The sequence below is a fragment of the Leiobunum rupestre genome, chromosome 3, assembly GCF_980474605.1.
Source record: "Leiobunum rupestre chromosome 3, qqLeiRupe1.1.hap1, whole genome shotgun sequence".
In the NCBI taxonomy this organism is placed as follows: Eukaryota; Metazoa; Arthropoda; class Arachnida; order Opiliones; family Sclerosomatidae; genus Leiobunum; species Leiobunum rupestre.
In genome coordinates, this window is record NC_143386.1 from 57,618,134 (window position 1) to 57,641,276 (window position 23,143).

The 23,143-nt window shown below is 33.7% G+C and overlaps 1 protein-coding gene across 1 annotated transcript in view; it reads right to left on the minus strand.

Moving 5' to 3' along the window:
• The window catches only part of dlp (glypican dally-like), a 146,979-nt gene that overhangs the window by 100,865 nt on the left and 22,971 nt on the right, over positions 1-23,143 (minus strand). The gene's annotated exons all lie outside the window — the stretch shown is intronic.

The following is a 23,143-nucleotide window of genomic DNA, read 5'->3' on the forward strand; positions in this document are numbered from 1 at the left end:
TCGCCGCCTTCGCGAACGCTGCAGACCAAACATATCTTTAAATTGGTATGGGTTAACTGCTACCACCCTGACAAATCACCGGCGATCCGCTTCCCCTCGCGACAAGCTAAGATCAAAGTGAAAACAAATCCCAGAGTGACGAAACAAGTTCGCCAATGACATAATATGTTGCGCCTACTAAATAGGTCTACCACATTCGCCGCAATTTTATAGCAAAACAATATACGAGTTCTAAAATAAAATGTTGCATCAAAAATTCCTTACAATATAAAATATATATATACTAAATATAAGTTTATTTGCGTTATAAAAATTTCACGAACCTCCAAAAAATAAAATTAAAACTATATACCAAACGTTCCAAAATGTTTACTTCCATTTCTGTGTTAAAATGGCGGCAAAAATTGGCCTCCATTTTGTTACGATGAGTCACCTACCCGTAGCGCCCAACAACAAACAGGTAAGGCAAAAACTAACTACAGATTAAGACCAAGGTGTCAAATGGGAATCTGAGTTGTTTGTCACCATAAGAGTTAAATTTATACAGGTTTTTAATAAATTATTTAATTACTACCTTAAGGTGGTTTTAGCTTGACACTGGTCGTTTATGAACCGTAAAATACCACATAATCGTTTGAATTTCATGAGTGGAGCAACAAAAATACGTGTTTTGTGAAGCGATAAAGTACGCTCGGGTCACGTGACTTAATGAAATTCGGGCCAAATTTTCCAAACGATTCCGTGCATCTTTTAGAAATTAAATTGTAGACGTAATAGCGACCTCTACCGTTTAATAGAGTAGTAACAATCGTTATAAATTTGTTTAAGATAACAGCTTTATGTCAACCTACAGATTTCCAAATAAATACAATACCGTATTTAGTTAAGAATAAAAAAAGAGTTTGAAATTAACGATGCGCCTGTGGATAGTTTTACTGGCAAGCCGAAGTTAACGGGTGAAGAAATTTCAGCAGGGGTACTGAGGCTAAAAGGGGAGAAAGGTAGCGGAATTTCACCTTCAAACCTGAGAAGTTAAGAAAAAAGATAACGACGGGGGGCGCTGGGTGGGTTTATTTCGGGCTATAAAATAAGGGAGGGGGAGTTGGAAATTGCCAAACATCAAATACCAGCGCCGAAAGGGAAGAACAGAAGTCAGAAAAATCAAGAGAGCGCCATCTATCGCGGAACGAGTTTACTACGGACAATTGGTTCTGACATTTACATTGGAAAAAAGGCTAAGGCGTTTCCGTTTCACTAGGTAACCTATCTGAAGGCAAAAACGGCCCGAGAAATAGATAAAAATTTTACAAGTTGAGCGATGAACGGATTTTTCATTTTGGAAGTAAAACACGAGTGCAATGTGAGAGATTACGTACGGTAGACCGGTACGCATTTGACGATTCTTCCATTTGTGTAACGCCATTAGAGACCGATTTTTAAATACCCGTAGTCTCACCAGATGGCGTCAATAGTTAAACCGGCAAAAATAAGTTTAGTTTTAATTTTTATACCGAATAGGCCTTTCTATAAAGTAACACTGCGCTACCTTAGAGCAAGAGTCAAGCAAGTCTGAAAACCCCTATTTGAGAAAAAACAGTTTTAAGTTCGAAATCTAGCATAATAACAATGATAATCTAATAATGCAAATTGATAAAAATAGAGTTAAAATATATATTGAAAATTTTGTACTGAGTCACCTTAATTTAAAAACACTCCACGATTCTTATTTTGAATTTCTTTCAATAGTCACGTATCTCGACTTACTTGACTTTTGCTCTCAGGTAGCGATTGGCTTTCTTGGACATACATAAGAGTAAACTAGACGCGGCACCCTGTTTTTAAGCATAAACTGAACTGAACTTCTCCGTATTTCGTGATGAATGAACTACATAAAAACAAGTTCGGCAAACGTAGCTTATTTTATGGAAAGGCCTATTGAGTTTTTACATAAAGGGTCGCTTAAAATAGTGTTAAAACTTCTTTTTTGGAACAAATCGAAAAACGATTAAAGTAGCGCCATCTAGTATAAATAAAAGCGTTAAAACCGAACCTCTAATGACTTCTCTCTAATAGGCGATACTATAAAGTAAAATTGGTCTTAGCCAACTTGATTAAATGGGAAAACAAAAACACGTGACTACCATTTCACAACCAACTCCGATTCGATAACTCGTGTTCCTAGTTGGCCGTGCGACGGTAAACAAAAAATAATTCCTTCCAAATACCGCAGACGGCTAATTAACGTCCACTTTTAAACCGCCTTTAGCAAAATAAAATAAATAATAGTTCGTAATTCTTAGGATAGATGGCGTCGCCGTTCTCCACAAAGTCACGTGACTACCATCTTTTCAGCCCCCCTGGTTTTTATAGTTTCGCTTATTGATAGTTACCCTATAAGCAGTGAAGTATTTCAGTTTCGAGGGGCTTACCACTCTTAGAAAATCTGTACACCGGATTACGCTTAGATTACCACTGCCAAAGGCAGGGACTTCAAAGATTACGCGTAATCCCATTAGTACAGTCAAAGGTACGGCTCTGTACACCGATTACGCGGAGTGATCAGCCCCTCGTTCAGTTTACATAGAGCCACCAAAATCCTTAAGATGAAGAGCTCTAGGCAAACTGAAAAGTTAATTTGTGAATTCTATCATATAAAATTTACTATTTAAAACCAATTTTTCCGAGTTAGTGTTTTTGATAGAAGCAAAACCGTTCAAACGATTAGTTGAATACGAAAGCGACACGGTACAAAAACTATTTATCCATGGAAAATGAGCCATATCCGCTATGTGTCAAAACATTGAAAGGCAAGGAATCACGATAAGGCATATATTGAGTGCGCAACTGAACGCTATAAAGAGAGAGAGGTAGTGCCGGAACTCTTCACTAAATAATAATACACGCCTTGTCGTTTCGCTAAATTTCACACAAGGGGGCGCTCCGGAGAACCGCGTGGTTTTTTTGCCTACGTTTTCAGTTGATTCACGACTGCAGTTTTCTTTTTTTAGCCATCTTTTCCGAATTTGTTTGGTCCTTGCATGTGTATATAAACCCAATGAGGAGAGGGAACTTGGTGGCGCTGGAAACGCCATACATGCAGGCACATGATCGATACTTCCTGTAAGGGGCAAAAAGTCCCCTCGTAGTTCCTTCGAGATCGTCGGTTGCCCGAGGTCTCCTCGCCACCCCCCTCGTTCGGAATATTTTGGAGAAGCGTTTACAGGAACTTCGCGGGCCTAAAATTGCAATTTTCACCACCCTTGAACTTAATGGAAAACCGTGCTAGGCATCCGAGAACAAAAACTAGCGTAGTTTATACGGATAGAAAATAATAACGCTTATCGTAGTACCCCACCCGCAGCCGAAATATTTACGCCCTACGGGTCGATATTTGCGCAAGATATTTACACGGGAGGGAATTTAAATTGCCATACGGACAAATTTCCTCCCAGTTATCGAGATACTCGTAGAACTTTGATATACGGTTTCAAGTCGGTATAGAGTAATATCGTAAATATCATAAGTAAAATAATAAGCCTAAGTAAGACACTTTCGAATGAGGGTCTATATTTTGTGAAATCAATATGATTCTAAGAATTATAAGTAACATAATAATGATAATAATCAGGGCTGCCGACAGCTGGCCCGGGGCTCCGTTGAAAAAAAGGTTCTAAGCCCCAATAGAACCGTTACTACCGAAGATAGCTACACTTTTCGGAGATAAGCCTCGTTTGTTCAAACACGGGCCAGGGCCCCTAGGCTGCGTAGGGCCCAGTAATTTGTACCGGGGTCCCCCTATCTTGTAGGGCCTGATAATAAGTATGTTTTTCCGGTTGTTAACATATTCAACCTAGAATCGAACCTGAACTGAGTAGTATATTTTTGTCGTTTAGCATATTTCGGGCCTGTTGCTGAGTCACAGCAAAATTTTGTTATTTCAGTGACTAACAATTTTGAAAATAGTGATTAAAAATTAGAAAAACCAAGGTTTTAAATGTTTAATAAATGCTTAGCCGCTCGAAAACACCCAAGCAGACGAATTCAAATGCTCAGGCTCCTTCTAAACGGAGCTGCAGCGCCAAAATGAACCAGCGGGATTTAAAAAAAAAATTATGGCTAGATCACACCGGGTTCCTTTCAGTTTGGTTTTCAAATAGTTTACAAAATATTGTTTCAAGACAAATAATATTCCAAACGCCAAAATCCTAAAAAAATAGACTTTTGGTGACATAATTTAAAAAGAGTGATAAACAGGCCTGATATTTAAATCTTAGGGGCTCATTTGCTTAACCTAACCTGGACTAAAAATCAGTTTGGTTATAACTTTTTCTAATGGTTATACCCATGTAAATAATAAAATCTTTAAAGTCCACGATAATAAGAAATTAAGTAAGTTTAAAAAAAGCACAAAGATTGATAAATTAAATTTTTTTCTATTGATTTATTTAATTAATGTATTTCAAAAAATAATTTGAAAAACCAGGTGCTGTGAGTAATATCACTCCGTATCTTTGACCATAGCCGTCATTTTAATTAGGGGGAATTTGCTATTCGAAATTAAAAATAACCAATTTTAATGTAGATGCGAAATTAAGTGATGCCACATAAATATCTAAGCTTAGTTTTAACTCTAGAAACTCAATTAAATATAGTACAAGGTTACTAAGGTTAAAAAAATACTATAGGATTAAAATCCTAAAAATGTTATATTTAATTACTTTAAGATCTTTCTAGAAGTACACTGACTGAAAAAGGTTATCCTCGAGGGGTCGGACACTTGCCATTATTTTGTACGGGATTTCGTAGAGATTTTGGCGATTTTATCATTACTTTTTTAAGTGTTTTTGGGATTTCAATGTTAATTTATCATAGAGAGACTTAAAAGATTTTGCGATTTTAGACAAAGTGTACGGGATTTTGGTAAATGTCCGACCCCTCGGTTATCCTAGTTATAATTTAAGTTTGAGAATTTTAATAGCTATGTTAAAATGACTACAAATGTTTTTGGTTTTCAAGTTGATATTCGAAGCTCGGGAGTTTTCGAGCGACCCGTTTGGGGTCTTAAAAAGAAGTTACAACAATAAATTTTTCGGGAGACAATTGTGTTGTTTCCCGTTTTCGGGGAAATTTTGTACATCCCAGATGGACCCAGATTAAGGAAAACGGAGAGAAAAAGCCGACATGGAAAAAACCCAAGATGTGGAGGTCGCCAGTGTGCCCAGTGTTCCTGCCACGCGAGCTGACCACCCGCCGGGAATATTTCCTTAGCCCCTCAACTCTTCTCGGACCCTCCCCTGAGATTTACAATACATTTTACCCTTTAGTGATTTTTTCTTACAAAATTGTTATTTATTATACAAGCGTTTTATCTTCTTAATATATATATTACAATTACAGATTTAATTATTTTTATTTATACAGGTTTTATTAATGGTAATTGTAATGTACTTTTTAAGTTTATAATTACATTTTAGTCCTTCCCGCGTAATATTTTGTGCAGAAGCAGTGGTCAAAGTTGGACAAAATTTAGTATATTGTCTTTTTGTTAAAACAATCAACTTTATATTGGTTCGTGCGTCATGGGTTCAGGTCCACCAGGGCTCCCAGCGATTTTTTTTTTAAATATTATAGGAAATTTCATAGCAAAAATAGAAATATATAGGGACATTTTTAGCCAAAAAATAGGAATTTATAGGAACATTTTAACTAAAAATAGGAATTTATAGGTACATTTTAGCTAAAAATAGGAATTTATAGGTACATTTTAGCTAAAAATAGGAATCTATACGAACAATTTTGAAAAAATAGGAAATTAAAGGAGTATATTGAGATTATAGGAATTTATAGGAACTCTGGGAGCCCTGAGGTACACTACTTACAATTGTTAGTTATTGAGTTTTATCTGTCTGACCGTGAGTTTTGTTTCATTCCAATCATAATCAGTGGGTTTCCAAATCGGTTCCCTTTTATCACACATTCCGAATTATTTATTATTTATTACTTATTATATTTTCTTTGTAAAACCATTTCTTATGGAAAATATTTACAAATAATGCCACGTACAAAAATTCATCGCATAATACGTTAAATTGAATGAAAAATAAATACAGTAGTTCGGATTTTAAACATGGCAAAGTTAATGACAGTCAACCTGAACCCGCGACGCCCGAGACTACAACGAGAACCAATTTACCGTCATTTGTTATAACAAAAAGACAACTAACAAGGAGACGACCCGAGGTGGTTATCACCGATTTTGTTGAAACTCGGGGGTTAGGTAGACCTTATGGTAGTATGAAAATTGCCAAACGGAAAAGTTGCAATGGGCTTTAGTTTTCCCATGGCAACCGAAAATGTTTTTGATCTCTCAAAACAAAAAACCCCCATTTAAAAAGCATGGGATTTTATCGATTTCACAGGGTACGACCTATTTTAGGTAAAATTGATCAAGGATTTTGGGTAAAATTGATCAAGGAGTTTGGGTAAAATTGATCAAGGATTTTGGGTAAAATTGATCAAGGAGTTTGGGTAAAATTGATCAAGGAGTTTGGGTAAAATTGATCAAGGAGTTTAGGTAAAATTGATCAAGGATTGGGTAAAATTGATCAAGGATTGGGTAAAATTGATCAAGGATTTTGGGTAAAATTGATCAAGGATTTTGGGTAAAATTGATCAAGGAGTTTGGGTAAAATTGATCAAGGAGTTTAGGTAAAATTGATCAAGGATTGGGTAAAATTGATCAAGGATTGGGTAAAATTGATCAAGGATTTTGGGTAAAATTGATCAAGGAGTTTGGGTAAAATTGATCAAGGATTTTGGGTAAAATTGATCAAGGAGTTTGGGTAAAATTGATCAAGGAGTTTGGGTAAAATTGATCAAGGAGTTTAGGTAAAATTGATCAAGGATTGGGTAAAATTGATCAAGGATTGGGTAAAATTGATCAAGGATTTTGGGTAAAATTGATCAAGGATTTTGGGTAAAATTGATCAAGGAGTTTGGGTAAAATTGATCAAGGAGTTTAGGTAAAATTGATCAAGGATTGGGTAAAATTGATCAAGGATTGGGTAAAATTGATCAAGGAGTTTGGGTAAAATTGATCAAGGATTTTGGGTAAAATTGATCAAGGAGTTTGGGTAAAATTGATCAAGGAGTTTGGGTAAAATTGATCAAGGAGTTTGGGTAAAATTGATCAAGGATTTTGGGTAAAATTGATCAAGGAGTTTGGGTAAAATTGATCAAGGAGTTTGGGTAAAATTGATCAAGGAGTTTAGGTAAAATTGATCAAGGATTGGGTAAAATTGATCAAGGATTGGGTAAAATTGATCAAGGATTTTGGGTAAAAAAAATTGAATAATTTTGATTAAATTTTAACAAAATGTGGGTAACCGAGAAAATCCCAGGCTTTTTTAATGGAGAGGTCAATACGAATATCTTTGATTTATCGAGATATATTTATACAATTGTTTAGTCTGGTTTTTTAAGCAATATTTCACATATTCCATGAAAACATTTATGAAAATTATTTAATATAATATATAATATAAAACATTTTCGAGGTTAACGATAATAGGGTATGTAGGCAGCTGTTGCCCTCCTACACATTGTAACCCGGCCACCTGAATTAAAGGCAATAAAAGCAGGGTTGGCAAGTTTTAAACAAAATGTTTAAAACAAGTGTTTAAAACACGTTTAAAACAACTATTTTAAACAAACACCAATTTGTTTTAAACGTTTTAAACTATCTGTTTTAAACATGTTTTTTATAAGGTAAATTTTCATCGTTTTTTTTTGTAAGATTTTGGTTATTCAATGTGAGGGAAAAGGTAGAAAAAACCATTCCAAGGCTCTAAGAAAGGTAAATTGTATTGATAACGGGTAGTTTGATTTTAAGATTCTCTGAAAAGAGCGACTGAAAGGGCTCGATATGATTTCATAAATTTCCTTCCAGTGCAAAAATCCTACGAACGCATTGAATTTTGTCTTTTTGTTTAAATAGAATGTATATAGCTGCCAATATACATCTATTTGGGACACTACCTATGCACGAGATAAAAGTGGGGTTGCTGTTTAGTCGGGTTGTGCCGGGTTTTAAGTAACAAGAAACACGGCCGGTCTGGACAGATCAGATTAAAACCGACTAGGCGGCACTCCTAGATAAAAACCAAGGGATTTCGGTCCCCTTTCTCGATTTTTAGAAATTTTATGACGTGATGGAAGTTGTAATATTATAGAGGTATCTAAGTTATTTTTTTGTAACATTGTTTATTTGTGATAATTTATGACTGCAGACGTGCACATTTCAATAAACCAAAACTAAAAACAATGTGTGGATAACTAGCTATTTTCCCTTTTCTTAGTACTATGCGACCGAAAATTCCAGCTACCCTAAGTGTGCCAATAGGAGCCTTTACCACAGAAAGTCTTCTATTTGAGCTTGTTCTAAACAGACCAAAGAAACGTAGGACTCGCGAATTCCGTTCAAGTACCCTATATGGTATTTTTAATGCTCGCGCCGCAGACGCCGCTTCGCAAACACATTACGTAAATGTCGTTACTGGAAAAAATGACGTCATTTACGTCACTTTCGTTAAACAAGGTATCATTGAAAAATTCATCTTATTGACACACTTAGGGTAATTATGCCACTTATGATAATACGTTTAATGATACCTAATATTTCTTTAAATGAGTTTACTCGTCAGTCTGATTCCATTCATAAGTATAATGAATAGTTTAAAACGTGTTTTAAACATAGTTTTTTATTGTTTATTATGTGTTTTTTATTGTTTGATTTAAAAACAGTTAAAAACAATGAACCTTGTTTAAAACAATAAAAAACATTGTTTTTGTTCTTTTTAAAAAAACAAGGATTTTGCCAACCCTGAATAAAAGTCGCTAGATGTAATAATAAAATAATATAATACTTAAAATTTTATAGAATAATATAATACTTAAAATTTTATATAATAATATAATACTTAAAATTTTATATAATAATATAATACTTAAAATTTTATATAATATAATACTTAAAAAAATGTACAATAACATAATATTTAAATTTTACGTAATAATATATAATATTAATTTATTAAATAAGATATTTACAGAAATGTAATCATGGTCCCGCTTAGAGCCTCCACTGGAAAAAGTAAGCATTATCGATGTGAACCAATACAGAAAGCGAAAATGTGCACTGAGACGGGGAGTTATTGGCGTCGTTAACTTTTAATGGCGGTAATAGTTTCACAATGTGTTTTGTTCCACTACAGCGTAAACCACGAAGAGAAAATAAAGATTTTTTCGTCGAATTTTATTATTGAATGAAGACGTGGCCTCACTCTTGTTTAGCAGTTAGGGACGATCTAGCATTTCCATCCTTTCCGGCCTCCACGTTGATGGTCTGGGCCTAACATCCCGCCGAAGCGACACACTCCAGGCCCCATTCGCACCCAACATCCACCACGCGCGTCTCATTTCAATCGCGATCAGTGACAGTGTTGCCAAATCGTGGGATAAAGGGATTTTTTAACCAATTTAAAGGGTTTCCATTTTTTGAGGAATTTTCGAGGGTCAATTAAACTTTTCCAACTTCAAACCACAATCTGCAGTGTTACCTTAGTGTCATTTTTATAGAATAAAGTCCATGGCAGTGGCAAAAAGTGGTAAATGTGGCAAATAGTGACTAATAATCATAAATGATGTAAATAATATCTTTCAGATATGTAGCACCACTTACATGTGAGATAATGTTTCAGTTTTTCACAAAAGAACCATTAAAAACCCCTAAAGATATATATCAGACGAATTCAAACTCAGGAAAAATCGTTGAAAAATAACCAAAATAAATAACTAGATTGGGCTATAATTGAGTTTCTAGCCCAAAACCTGGTAACTAATCCAGTATATTTGTCTAAAATAGCACAAATATATTTTTCATTTGGTATGTTTTTTATTTTTATTAAAATTTATTATTTGCCACTATTTGACATATTATTTTCCACCTGACTATAGAGTTTTTAAATGATAATTAAATTTAGTAATAATTTAAATTTAGGTTCACACGTGGGATGCAGGACTCGCCACCACCCTCCTACGCATTGTAACCCGGCCACCTGAATTAATGGCTTCAGAAGTCGCTTGATGACTTAGGCCTAAGGTGGTGCCTTGGGTATTAGCCTAGCTGATTATTAAAATTTTAATGGCAAGTTTAAATTTGCCAAGAAAAATACAAAGATTTTACACGGTTGCCACAAAATTTTGTGATTCAAATTCCCTGTTTTCCCTGACCATTTTAAAAGATTTTTCCTGACTTTGAGTCCCAAATTTTTATTTTATATTTTACTTTTATCAGAAGTTAATAAATTTAAATAGACTTATATTTCATAAAAACTTGTCTAGGTTAACGGTAATAGTTAGTGTAGGGAGCTGTTGGCTTGCGTGGCATGCAGGGCTTGCCACCACCCTCCTACGCATTGTAACCCGGCCACCTGTTTAAAGGCATTATAAGTCGCTAGATGACTTGGGTCTAAGGTGGTGCCTTGGGTATTAGCCTAGCTGATTATTATTATTATTATTATTAAAAAAGGTTATTGCATGATAATCATACAATTTGTCCTAAATCTACAGTAAAATTACCTTCAAAAAGAGATTTTCCCCTGATTTTTACAAACTCTTAAAATCCCCTGACATTTCCCTGACTTTTTAGGCCAATTTTTAAATTCCCTGATTTTTTCCTGAGGTGTTGCAACCCTGTTTTACATAATTAAATTTCTTAAGAATAATTTAAATTTTGGTAGTCATTACCGCTTCACTCAAATTAATAAAAAAATTGTGAAGTCAAAGGACCATAAATCGTTAAAACAAATCAACAAGAAATCGATTTGAAATCAATAAAACCATAAGCGTTCGGAAAAAAAAGGGGGAAATTTGAATACTTATTAACGTAGTTTTCTCAGCAGCTTTTGCCTGAAGGATAGTAGTCATTTTAGGAGACAGACTGGGTGAAATATTTGCCAGTGAAAACGGAGCTTGGTGGGAGAGTAGAGGCAAGCTGCAGTGTGGGAGGGCCTCAACCGCTTTGCAACGTCGTTAAACCCCTCCGCGATAATGCTAGTGTTGGCCTCTCAACGGCCGGGTGTGGTTTCGGATTATCCATCCAGGTATTCCACAACCGGCGGTATTACGTTACGGATATGAGATTTATCTCCGGATACGCCTGCAGTCATCGATCGACAGAAATCCAATTTTTTAACAGGAAAATTTTTAAGAATCCCATATGGTAAATATAAAATAATAGGTGGTCCGTTAAGGATTACAGTAGGGATTCTACGTTGACAAATATATCTATTAAGATAATCTTTGACCCAGTATGTTTTCTAGATTAAAAAGTGCCATCCCGGCGTTTGAAAAAGTCTTGGGTGAAAATCCTCTTCCGTACGTCGGGGAAGCAGATGCATCCATCACAGGGTTGTATCCGTTTTTTCAAATTCCCTGACTTTTTCCAGGTTTTCCCTGGCCATTTCCGGAGATTTCCTGTCTTATTTTGTGCCAAAAATTCATATTTCACTAAAGATTTTCTATGTACAACTAGGTTAGGCTGATTAAAATCAAGTGATTTGTTTGAAAAATAGGTTATTAAAAGAAATACTGAGCAAACTAAAATATTAAATGATAATTAATTTTAATTAAGATTTCGTTTCATTCAAAATTAGCTGACTGATAAAAGTAAAATATCCGTTAATTATACAGAGCTATTAATTGTATAAAAATCATTTAAATCTGATATTACTGATCGGAATGTTAGACCACTAGTTATACTAGGTATATTAAACTTATTTTTTTCATAAACTACAATTAGCATATAGACTGCAACAAACTGAATTGACATTGCTACAGAACCTAAATTAAAGCCATTAAAAGTTTCTCGATTTCTAATGGGATTAGCCTAGCTCGTTATTATAATCTGTACATTTTCATAAATATATTGAAGTATATAATAGGTGATTTAAATCCGAGCGTTTAAATCATTGATTTTACTAACAAAAACCACGATTGTAAATTTGTAATTGCAATTTAATCTTAAAATAATTTTATAGGAAAAATAGGATTATATTTCTAAAAAAATAGGACTTTATTTTTTCAAAATTATAGAATTTTATAAGACTATATATGCTATTTAATTTACTGACTTTATGCATTTAAAAACAATTTATATTTATTTAAATTAGTCTTTGATTTTAACTTAAAATATATAAACTATTTAACCATTTTATCACAAAAATATACTAGTAGCTAACAATGTTAACAATAAAGTATAGACTAGAATGACTTGTTTTAGGAATTTAGACCTATAGCAATTTAACAGACAATTTGTGAGTGGCGGGATTTGAAATGTACAAAATATCAAAATTATAGGATTTTATAGGACTTTTTGGGGATTTTGCTAAAAATATAGGATGTTATAGGAATTAATAGGACCTCTGTCTGGGGGGCCTGACTACCTAATTAGTGTGACGGTAAACATTAGCCGTCAAAACTGACACAAACCATAAATGAGGAAAGTCGTAATTTCGAAGTACCAGACAATGTGCACTACATTTGAAAAATAGAGAGGCACTCACGAAAAGTAACTTGTAGCACTGACGAGGGGGGGGGGGCAAAACACACCTATTGATGGAAAAGAGGCACGGGGGGTGGCATCGTGAAAAGGGAAAATATTTACTCACTTTAGGTGGGCTACGGGGCCACACAGAGCAGCCATGAATTTACCCAGAAGGGGGAAAGCAAAACCCCCCACCCAACCATTGAAGAATTTCTCAGCCTTTCCAAAAAGAACCCAAAGATGTAGTTACCGGCGGTACCATAAAAATGTACCAAAGTAGGGGGTAGAAAGAGGGGCCTAAAATCCGAATCCTTATCGGTGATTGACGACCGCGTTCCGATTGTAGTCTCGACTCTCGACCTACGGCAGCGCCTCAAGGGCGGCGGCGGCGAATTCCCGCACTAATAGCGACGGGGTACTGACGGGAAATTCCTCACTGTTTGTTCGGTGTAATCTGCCGAAATTATATACAGCCTCGCTTATTATAACAATGGGCTGGTCTACACCTATTTACACTTTTGATAAATTCCCCGGTTGGTGGATAACGAGACGTCGACAAAACTAGCCCATTATACAGTTATCAGGAATTATTACCTCCCATGGAGAATTTTACGCCACGAAAAATTAAGAGAAAAAGAATTTTTTTCGCTTAAGAGACCACGAGAAACGGGCGTTATTTTTACTGCGGTTACTCTTTACTGAGAGTGGAAATACCGATTCCATAATTGCTTAAAGGGAAACAAACATTACAGGGTTGAAGCGCAGACGACTTTAAACAGAAAACACGAAACTACGCGAGACAGGAAATTCGTTTTCATATGAATTCAAAATTTCGGTGGGTGGGTCGACATTTTTACCCACCTTTTAAAGCAAGTGTCGGCTCGACGTGAAGCAGCTCTCTTTTTTCAACAGATGTCGCTAGCGTCGAAATCAAAACAAGATGCTTAGGCTACATTTCGACCCAAAATGCGGGACATAAAAGTTCCCCTCGCGTGGATTTGACACGTTTGTAAATTTGACGATAACTTAAATTATAGTAATTTTTAACAATATATTTTAATTTGGACATTTAAATTAATTTAAAGTCCAAAAAATAGAGTATATTTTGTCTAATTATAATTACTACTCAATGGTTCTATGACGACGTTATCGTTTCGCTATTTTGAATTTTAGCTTCCTTTTCCATTAATAGATGGCACCACGTTAGATAGATAAATTCATTACCATATTTAATAACAACGATCTTATCATAATGCAGGTGGCAATGATTAGAGATACGAATCGGTAACAGTAATTTACAATTTTCTCAGGTAAATTACGAAAATGGTAATTACCCTGGTAATTACCATGGTAATTTACCATCGTATTCGTGTTTCACTGTTTCTCAATTTTCTTTGATCTCTCGGGCTAAAATGTACCAAAAATACGTCGCACAAGATTACAAAACTCAAAACCTAACGTTATTCGCGTTTTAGTGTATTTTTGCATCGTTTAATAATGTAATTTCACTCCAGCAAACACTAGATCATAGGCGTAACGCACTAACTCGAAGAGCTAGGCACCGCTGCGCCACCTAGATTCGTTTTGGTTGCGAATTTCCAAGGAGTCGAAGGCCGTGTTAGAAAAGTTTGATACGTTTAATAGGAAGAATGCTTATGTCTATAGCCCTGTTTATACCGGTTCAATTAACTATCGATGAATCTGACGATGATGAAAACGATAGTGAGTACCCCGAGGAATATGATGATTCTGATAAATAATCTCAAAATGAAGATAATTGAGCATTTTTGGGCATTTATAACCTATTGTGGTAATTTATAAAATGTATAATACCCAATAAAAGCGTTTCTTCTTTGTATTCCTTGTTTTAATCGTAAAAAAAAACCTTTTTAAAAAAAAATTATGGTAATTTACCGCAACACGGTAAATTACTCTGATAACTGCCTCGATGGTTAGAAGGTTCAAATTTAATTTTTACATTTAAGACGGATACTTCCGTCATCAGTGATATATCATACACTTTTGTTCCTACAAATTCTTACCCCTTAAAAAGTTCCATACGTAGAGATAGCGCAAGAACGCGAAAACGGTTATCACGAAGATAAAAATCGTCAACTCAAAAACATACAGAGAAAAGAGAAAAAAAAACCGGAATTCCGGGATAAAAATTGAAACATCTTTCTCTCTGGAAAAGCTAGATGATTGTTGGGTCAAAAGAAGTGGCCGAATTTTCACCTGGAACGGCCACAAAGAAAGGGAGCGCGTCAATCCCATAATAGCCCGGCCCAAATCGGAAGAAAGCTCTCCAGCGGGGGTCCCCACCCTCCAAACGCTGCCACCGGACCATTTCGACCCGTCACAAAATGAAATAATGGATAGAAAAATTTCTTTGACCCCGAAAAACCCGCCAACGATTTTTCTCTCGGAAAATTCGGAAAAAAAAACCTTATTATAGATGCCGATTGGGAGGGGAATCTTTGACAAGCGACCTGTCCCGGGAGGGGGTCCTACACGTTAATAGAAGCTACAAAAACGTACTTCTTGGCGAGGTAAGGGGACCCCCTACCAGGTTGCATCCGAGAGCCGGACCAAAAAATACCGATAAATATATATAAAAAGTGAGAGGTTGGTTTTTACGTGGCTTCCAAAATGTGCAATTTCCCCGTTTGAAGGTAGAAAAATACAATCCGGGAAATTTGAGATTAGGAAAAATTTCAAGGATCGAACGTAGTAAGGTTTCGCGCAAATATTAAAGTACTCAATAGACCGATACCGATTTGACACTCGAAGATCCTTCCACGGGGTAACGCCATTATAGCGAAAAATGCCTGAAGTTTAATCAGATGGCGCCAGCAAGTCTGAATCGTAAAAATTATTTTTTGGTGTAGTTTTATCCCTAAGTTTAACTATCTTTTATGTAAAAAAAAGTATGTATAGTCTTAGTCGATAGCTACGCTGCAAAAGTTTCGTTTTGAAAACGAAAACATTTGAGAGAGTTGGCCGTTTTCGGTCTATCGAAATCTGGCAGCCTTGCCTGCCTTCCGGCCTGTATCTCCATACCGAAAATATTTTACTAAACTGATCGACGGCGTTTTTGACCGTTATTTTGAATTATCGACTAAGACTATTAGTTTCCCACCATTTTTTTTTAAACTGGCGCCATAAGTAACGTTAAAACAATAAGTACATAAATTCGTAAATATTATCATAACTTATTTTAAGAGTTATTGCGCAATCATGGTTTAGTTCTCAGCACAAAGCCCTCTGGTGTCTAAATACACCCAAGGCCAAATACACTACAACAACGTTTCTCAGTTTAGTCAGAAAATGAAAGTTAATTATGAGGAAAAACGACTTCGTTATATTTGCATATTTAATAAAACAATTGATGATATTTACAATGGGTAGTCGTTTTTATTCCTCATAATCATCAACGCATATTGCACTTGCAACATCTAAAGCCTTAAAATGAAAGTTAAAACTATAAGAAGTGTCATACTTATATTTTTACGTTACTTATGCTATAAATAAGAAGTGTCATACTTATATTTTTACGTTACTTATGCTATAAATAAGAAGTGTCATACTTATATTTTTACGTTACTTATGCTATAAATAAGAAGTGTCATACTTATATTTTTACGTTACTTATGCTATAAATAAGAAGTGTCATACTTATATTTTTACGTTACTTATGCTATAAATAAGAAGTGTCATACTTATATTTTTACGTTACTTATGCTATAAATAAGAAGTGTCATACTTATATTTTTACGTTACTTATGCTATAAATAAGAAGTGTCATACTTATATTTTTACGTTACTTATGCTATAAATAAGAAGTGTCATACTTATAGTTGTTATGACACTACTGGTATAAATAATAGAATACAATTCTAACCTCTCTATGGGCTTCGTGCTAAATATTTGTTTTCCTGTAAGCAATTTGTAAAAAGCAAAAATCGTAATAATAAATTATTAATATTATAAATTATCCAAGTTCGCCTCTCATTTTAAGATAAATAAATATTTCCTTAATTAGTAAGGACAATTATACGCCAGTAAATAAAACAAAAAACCTGCATACGGTACGAGGAAAAATTTTAATTAGTAATCACCCAATTAGAATCCTATCCTAATGAAAGGGAATTAAAAAATGAAGGGGAGAATTCTGACTAATTAGCTAGTATGGGTGCCCAAACAAACAATTAATTTCGCATATTTTTAAGAATAGGAAAATGGGGTCAAAACAAGCCCGGTTAAAAAAAGAGTCCAGATTCGACTGTGATTATTACAAACGAAAAGTAACCTATTAGAGAATCGATCTTGGAAAAAATAATGAAAAAAAAATTGTCTATCAAAATGTCGTTAGTTGAGAGTGATAAAAAATGAAGAAGCAATACCTATAAGGAGTTATAGCGCGTCGGCAAAGATGAAAGGCAAGTTAAATCGCCATAAAATGTTTGATGATAAACGGCTGAGAGGTAGGGGGGGGGTAGGCCGTTAATTACAGCCTTTGGCGGTTCGAGACGCGGCGATGACGTCATAAATGACCACACTTGAGGTCTAGTTCGCGCTTATTTTAAGGATTTCATCAATTTCTCCTTTTTACACGGTTGCCACAGTTTTTTCATATTCAAATTTCCTGACTTTTCCAGGTTTTCCCTGACCATTTCAGGAGATTTTCCCTTACTTATTTTGTGCCAATTTCTTTTTTAATTAAACCCGAAATTTTAGTAAAGGTTTTCTATTTGCAACCGAAATTAAATTCCCTGACATTTCCCTGATTTTTAGACACATTTTTAAAATTCCCTGACTTTTCGCTGATTTTTAGACTAATTTTTAAAATTACCCTACTTTTCCCTGATTTATAGATTAAATTTTTAAAATTCTCTGACTTTTCACTGATTTTTAGACCCATATTAAAATTCCCTGACTTAACCTACCTTGGCAACCCTGTTTTAGTAATAGCAGAAGTAAATGAACCGAAGTTATCAGACTGCTATACTCCCCATGTTGGAGGCGTTTTCCTTGAAGTTATATTTGACATCGAATTTGAAATTTTGCGCGCTCCTAGGCCGAAAAAAAAACTTTTTGTTTCTATGAAACCATTTTTTATACATAGAAATAGCTATACCTACAATTCCCATGTGCAATTTATCACGTCAAAAGACGGGGATGGAAATTAGCTTTTATTTGACTCGATTTTCTCATCATTTTCATAAGGAAAACGCCCTCCGATTCTGAGCGCTATTTTAATAACTTCGGTTCATTTACTTTTGGTAATAGCTCTAACTAAAATTTCACTTTGATATTGAATTATGGAAAGTCTTGTACAAACAATGTTAGCCTTTTTTGAAAAAGTTGACGATAAGTGTTTTCAGTTTTGATGGATTTTCGTTCGCTAAGCAGACGATGTGTAAACTCAAAAGCCTAATTGTGTTTAATAATGCGATTAATTAATTTATTTCAATAAAATTTTCTAAACCATTATATTTAAAATATGAATTGTTATATTTAGACTGTATTTAAGTGAGTGTGGGAAAAGGTACATTTAAAATCCTCTATTTATACACTGACATACTCTTTATAAAATCTTTTGAGCAATATATATATATATATTGTACAGTATTTTCATTACTATCGAAGTCGCCATTTTCCATTTATTTGTCACTCTTTTAACCACCTCAATTTGTGGGGAACCACCCTTGTGCAAAGTAAAGTCATCTCTATTGTAAGTATATTTAGCAGCCGACTAATCGCGAATTTGGAAATGGGCGGGGTTGGTAAGGGAAAGCTCCACTGAACGGAGACTAACACCACGCCCTCTGGCGCTAAAGGATGAAAATTAATGACCATCTTTTTTTACTTTTAATATTTTTTTTGACGAATTTGTAGACACTTTCAAAATGAATACCTAAAAAGTGAAAAGAAAAAAAATTACGGCATTCCAAAAGGTACTAGTCATTACTAAAGCAGGTTTGGAAAAAAGCCGGCTTTTTTTGAAAAAATCCACACCAGTGGTTTTAATTGGCTATAACCGGTTTTTTTTCGGTTATAATCGGCTAAAATATAAACAGTACCTTTTACTTACGTAAGTAGAAATTGTCTGCAGTGATTGTCGTAACTAAGAAACTAAACAAATAAAGCGAAATAACTATATAAAATAACTGAATTCTTTTAATTTCCTCGGGAAATTCCCCTTAGTTTTTGTGTATGACAGAAGCGAGGCAGCGAACTTTGGAACTTTAAACCTACCGAAAAGCTGGTAAAAGTAAACCGGTTTCTAAATATGAAACAAAAATAAACTAAATTTCTAAATAAAAACTATTAATTTACTAAAATATTCATAGTGTAATTTTTTTTAAAAAAAGCCACAAAAATCTGGATTTTTTCAAGTATCTATAACCGGATTTAACCAGGTGGCTATAACCGGTATGGCTGGTTCTATGCCAACCCTGTACTAAAGGCTTGTATTTTTTCTTCAACAATTATATCACCTTTAAAAGTTATTTTCTATCTTCGAAAAAAAACGGAAAATGGAATTCCGTTGAAATTATCGTCATTATTAACCTTGATGACAGCGACGTCGAGGGGGGGGGTGTTAATTTAGGGGTTAAGCTATGATGTAAGCCGACAAATATATTATAAGAGGAAGTCAACACGCGAGCGCACCCGTCATTTTCAATGGTTAAAAAAACGTGTTAATTGTTTTATTTCTTTTTATTCTTTTAACTTACTCTTTATAATGTCTTTCGATAGGTGGCTTTTAAAAAGGTGTTATCGAAGTTGTTCTATATCGCATTATGTGGAATTTACAGAATGTAATTTAACAAATGAGCCGTATTCTCCCGAAGCGATACAAGGTTGAAAAAATTAATGATCACAAATTATTACTATTGACTAAACTCTTCAAACAATTTTAAGTTCTTTATATACGAAACAAGAAATTGACAAAAACCCGTGCGGTTTTGAAAACTTAAATATAGGAAATCGAAACTGGAATAAAAACTAGGCTATTTTGTAAACTCCAAAGAGAAAAAATTGAGAAATTTTGTAAACTTCAAAGAGAAAAAAATTGAGAAATTTTGTAAACTCCAAAGAGAAAAAATTGATAAATTTTGTAAAATAGAAACTGTAAAAAAACGGAGGGATTCTCTAAAATCGAAACTAGAAAAAAACTGAACGATTCTCTAATATCCGAACTAGAAAAAAACTGAACGATTCTCTAATATCCAAACTAGAAAAAAACTGAACGAATTTGTAAAATCAAAACTGAAAAAAAGAGCAATTTTGTAAAGTCAAAACCAGGCACTTTTTTGGGTCAAAATATAGCAAACTAAATTTAAAACCTTATTGAAAATTAGACAAACTATCGCTAATAACATAGTAAAAAACCTCACAGTTCGTTTAATGAAACATACCAAAGCCAAACAATCACCAAAAACAAGAAACAAAAAGTCGATTCGAGAAGGATAAAAGCGACAAAAAAAAAGATTTAAAAAAAACTTGTAAGATTTTGAAGCTGGTCAAATTAGCTAGTCAAAAACTCTTTCCAAAAATACAAATCAAAGGAGAAAGCCGAAGCGAAGGGGGTGCGGACGCTTCTAGCCCTCCTTTAAATCATCCCCTAAACAAGCTCGGATCGCCATTTTTAATTACTAAGAGGGAACCGAGGCTATCTCATTATATTCCATCGTTTGCAGAAGGAAAACGTGAAGGTATTTCCCGCACTACCCGGCAGGTGCCGCTGAAAAGGGGGCTTAGGGAGACCGCGCCCACATGGCTCGACTCTTTCCTACTTTGCCCCGCGCGTCATAGGGGCCGCCGGAATCATACTCTGATCGATGGGATGGAAGTAAATTGCGTTTTGGTTGGCACCATTGCCGAAGGTAGAGGAGACCTTCCATCTCCGCAAACTGACTCTCAGGGTATGAATGGAGAATAAAGAGAGGGCTTTGTATGACCGCTTCGTCGCCGTCTGTTCTAGGAATATGGTGCCCTCTATATAGCGGGGCTGAATGTCCCATTTAAAAGCTTATTAAACTAAAATTAAGAAATAAATATTAAATGGAAAGTAAGAATTATTTATAATTCACAATTTTTTTATTTATTAATTAAATTAAAATTATTTGATTTTAATTCAATTTAATATGGTAATAATTTGATATTAAAATTATTTATAATTCACAATTTTTTTATTATTAAATTAAAATTACATCAACATTATTTGATTTTAATTCAATTTAATATTGTAATAATTTGATATTAAAATTATTTATAATTCACAATTTTTTTATTAATTAAATTAAAATTACATTAAAATTATTTGATTTCAATTTAATATTGTAATAATTTTATATTAAATTGATATTAAAATTATTTGATATTAAACTGATATTAAAATTATTTGATATTAAATTGATATTAAAATTATTTGATATTAAATTGATATTAAAATTATTTGATATTAAATTAATAATTTATTAAATTGATTCTAAAATTAAAATAAATTTATTTATAAATTAAATTAATATTAAAATTATTTGATATTAAATTAATATTATATTAAATTGATATTAAATTAATATTATATTAATTTTATATCAAATTGATATTAAATTAATATTATATTAAATTGATATTAAATTAATATTATATTAATTTTATATCAAATTGATATTAAATTAATATTATATTAAATTGATATTAAATTAATATTATATTAATTTTATATCAAATTGATATTAAATTAATATTATATTAAATTGATATTTAAATTGATACTAAAGTTAAAATTAATTAAATTAATTATAAGTGCTTTTCTCGCCACAGACTGGCGAAATGAGCGCCGAACTATATTTAGCCTTTGGGCAACTTATTTTTCATATATAGAGAGAGAAGAGTTTTCAAAATTTATGAATCGTAGGAATCGTGTGAGTAAAAATTCCATAGTAGGGGGGCAACATTCCGGACTGAGGCGGTGGGGCTCAAAGGATCCGAAAAAGAGAGATTCAAAATACGAGATAGAGTGACCATCGACGTACAAAGGAATCTGCTTTATCCACTCACCCAGAGCCGAGTGCTGCAAATAGGTAACTACGTCATCATTTCTTTTTCGCAAAACACGAATGGGCCGCCCCCTTTAGGAACCCAGATAAACTATATTTCCCATACCCGTGTTATGACTCGGAAAAAGGTTAAGTGGTTAAAAATATTTTAACAATTTTGCCCCCTCGATGATAGATCATCACTTTTGTTCCAGCACTTGATCGATTGAGGTTTTGCTCGTAACTTTTGGGGGAGAATTTCAGACTAGGGAACCATAGGGGTCCTGGAAAATGTATTCTGTACAATTAAAAATAGTGTTGTAAGTCGGAAAATTAACCGGAAAATGACCGAGGCCTTTTTCCTGAAAATACGCTATTATTTTAAGGAAAATTAAGAACACTAATTAAAAATTTATCAACATAGATAATAGATCTCGTTGAAATATAAATGTTTTTACTTTTTTCAAATATTTCGGGGTTCATACAACATGTGGATTTCCCCGTGATATTTCCAGGTGGAAAAGAGCTTAATGTCTTAAAAAGAAAAAGATTGGGAATTCATATTTTCACTAGGCAATAGATGAAACATTTTAAATCCTCATAGATGTCCCTGATTTATACAAATTTCTTTTAGTTTTTATTTTTTTAATGAGTTTTTGGTCAACAATCTACTTCTCTGATATTTCATAATTGTTCGGGAAACCACCTAATTCCATGATATATCCCTGATTTTCATAGGAAGGGTCAACAATCTCAATTCTGATATTTCCGTGGCTTTTGGTCAACAATCTCAATTCTGATATTTTCTTAGTTTTTGGGTCAACAATCTTAATTCTGATATTTCCCTGGTTGTTTGGTCAACAATCTCAATTCTGATATTTTCTGAATTTTTGGGTCAACAATCTTAATTCTGATATTTCCATAGTTAGGTTTTGGTTAATTATCTTAATTCTGATATTTCCATAGTTAGTTTTTGTTTAATTATCTTAATTCTGATATTTCCATAGCTAGTTTTTGGTTAATTATCTTAATTCTGATATTTACTTAGTTTTTGATCAACAATCTTAATTCTGATATGTATTTAGTTTTTGATCAACAATCTTAATTCTGATATTTCCGTGGCTTTTGGTCAACAATCTTAATTCTGATATTTCCGTGGCTTTTGGTCAACAATCTTAATTCTGATATTTCCATAGCTAGTTTTTGGTTAATTATCTTAATTCTGATATTTACTTAGTTTTTGATCAACAATCTTAATTCTGATATGTATTTAGTTTTTGATCAACAATCTTAATTCTGATATTTCCATAGCTAGTTTTTGGTTAATTATCTTAATTCTGATATTTACTTAGTTTTTGATCAACAATCTTAATTCTGATATGTATTTAGTTTTTGATCAACAATCTTAATTCTGATATTTCCGTGGCTTTTGGTCAACAATCTTAATTCTGATATTTCCGTGGCTTTTGGTCAACAATCTTAATTCTGA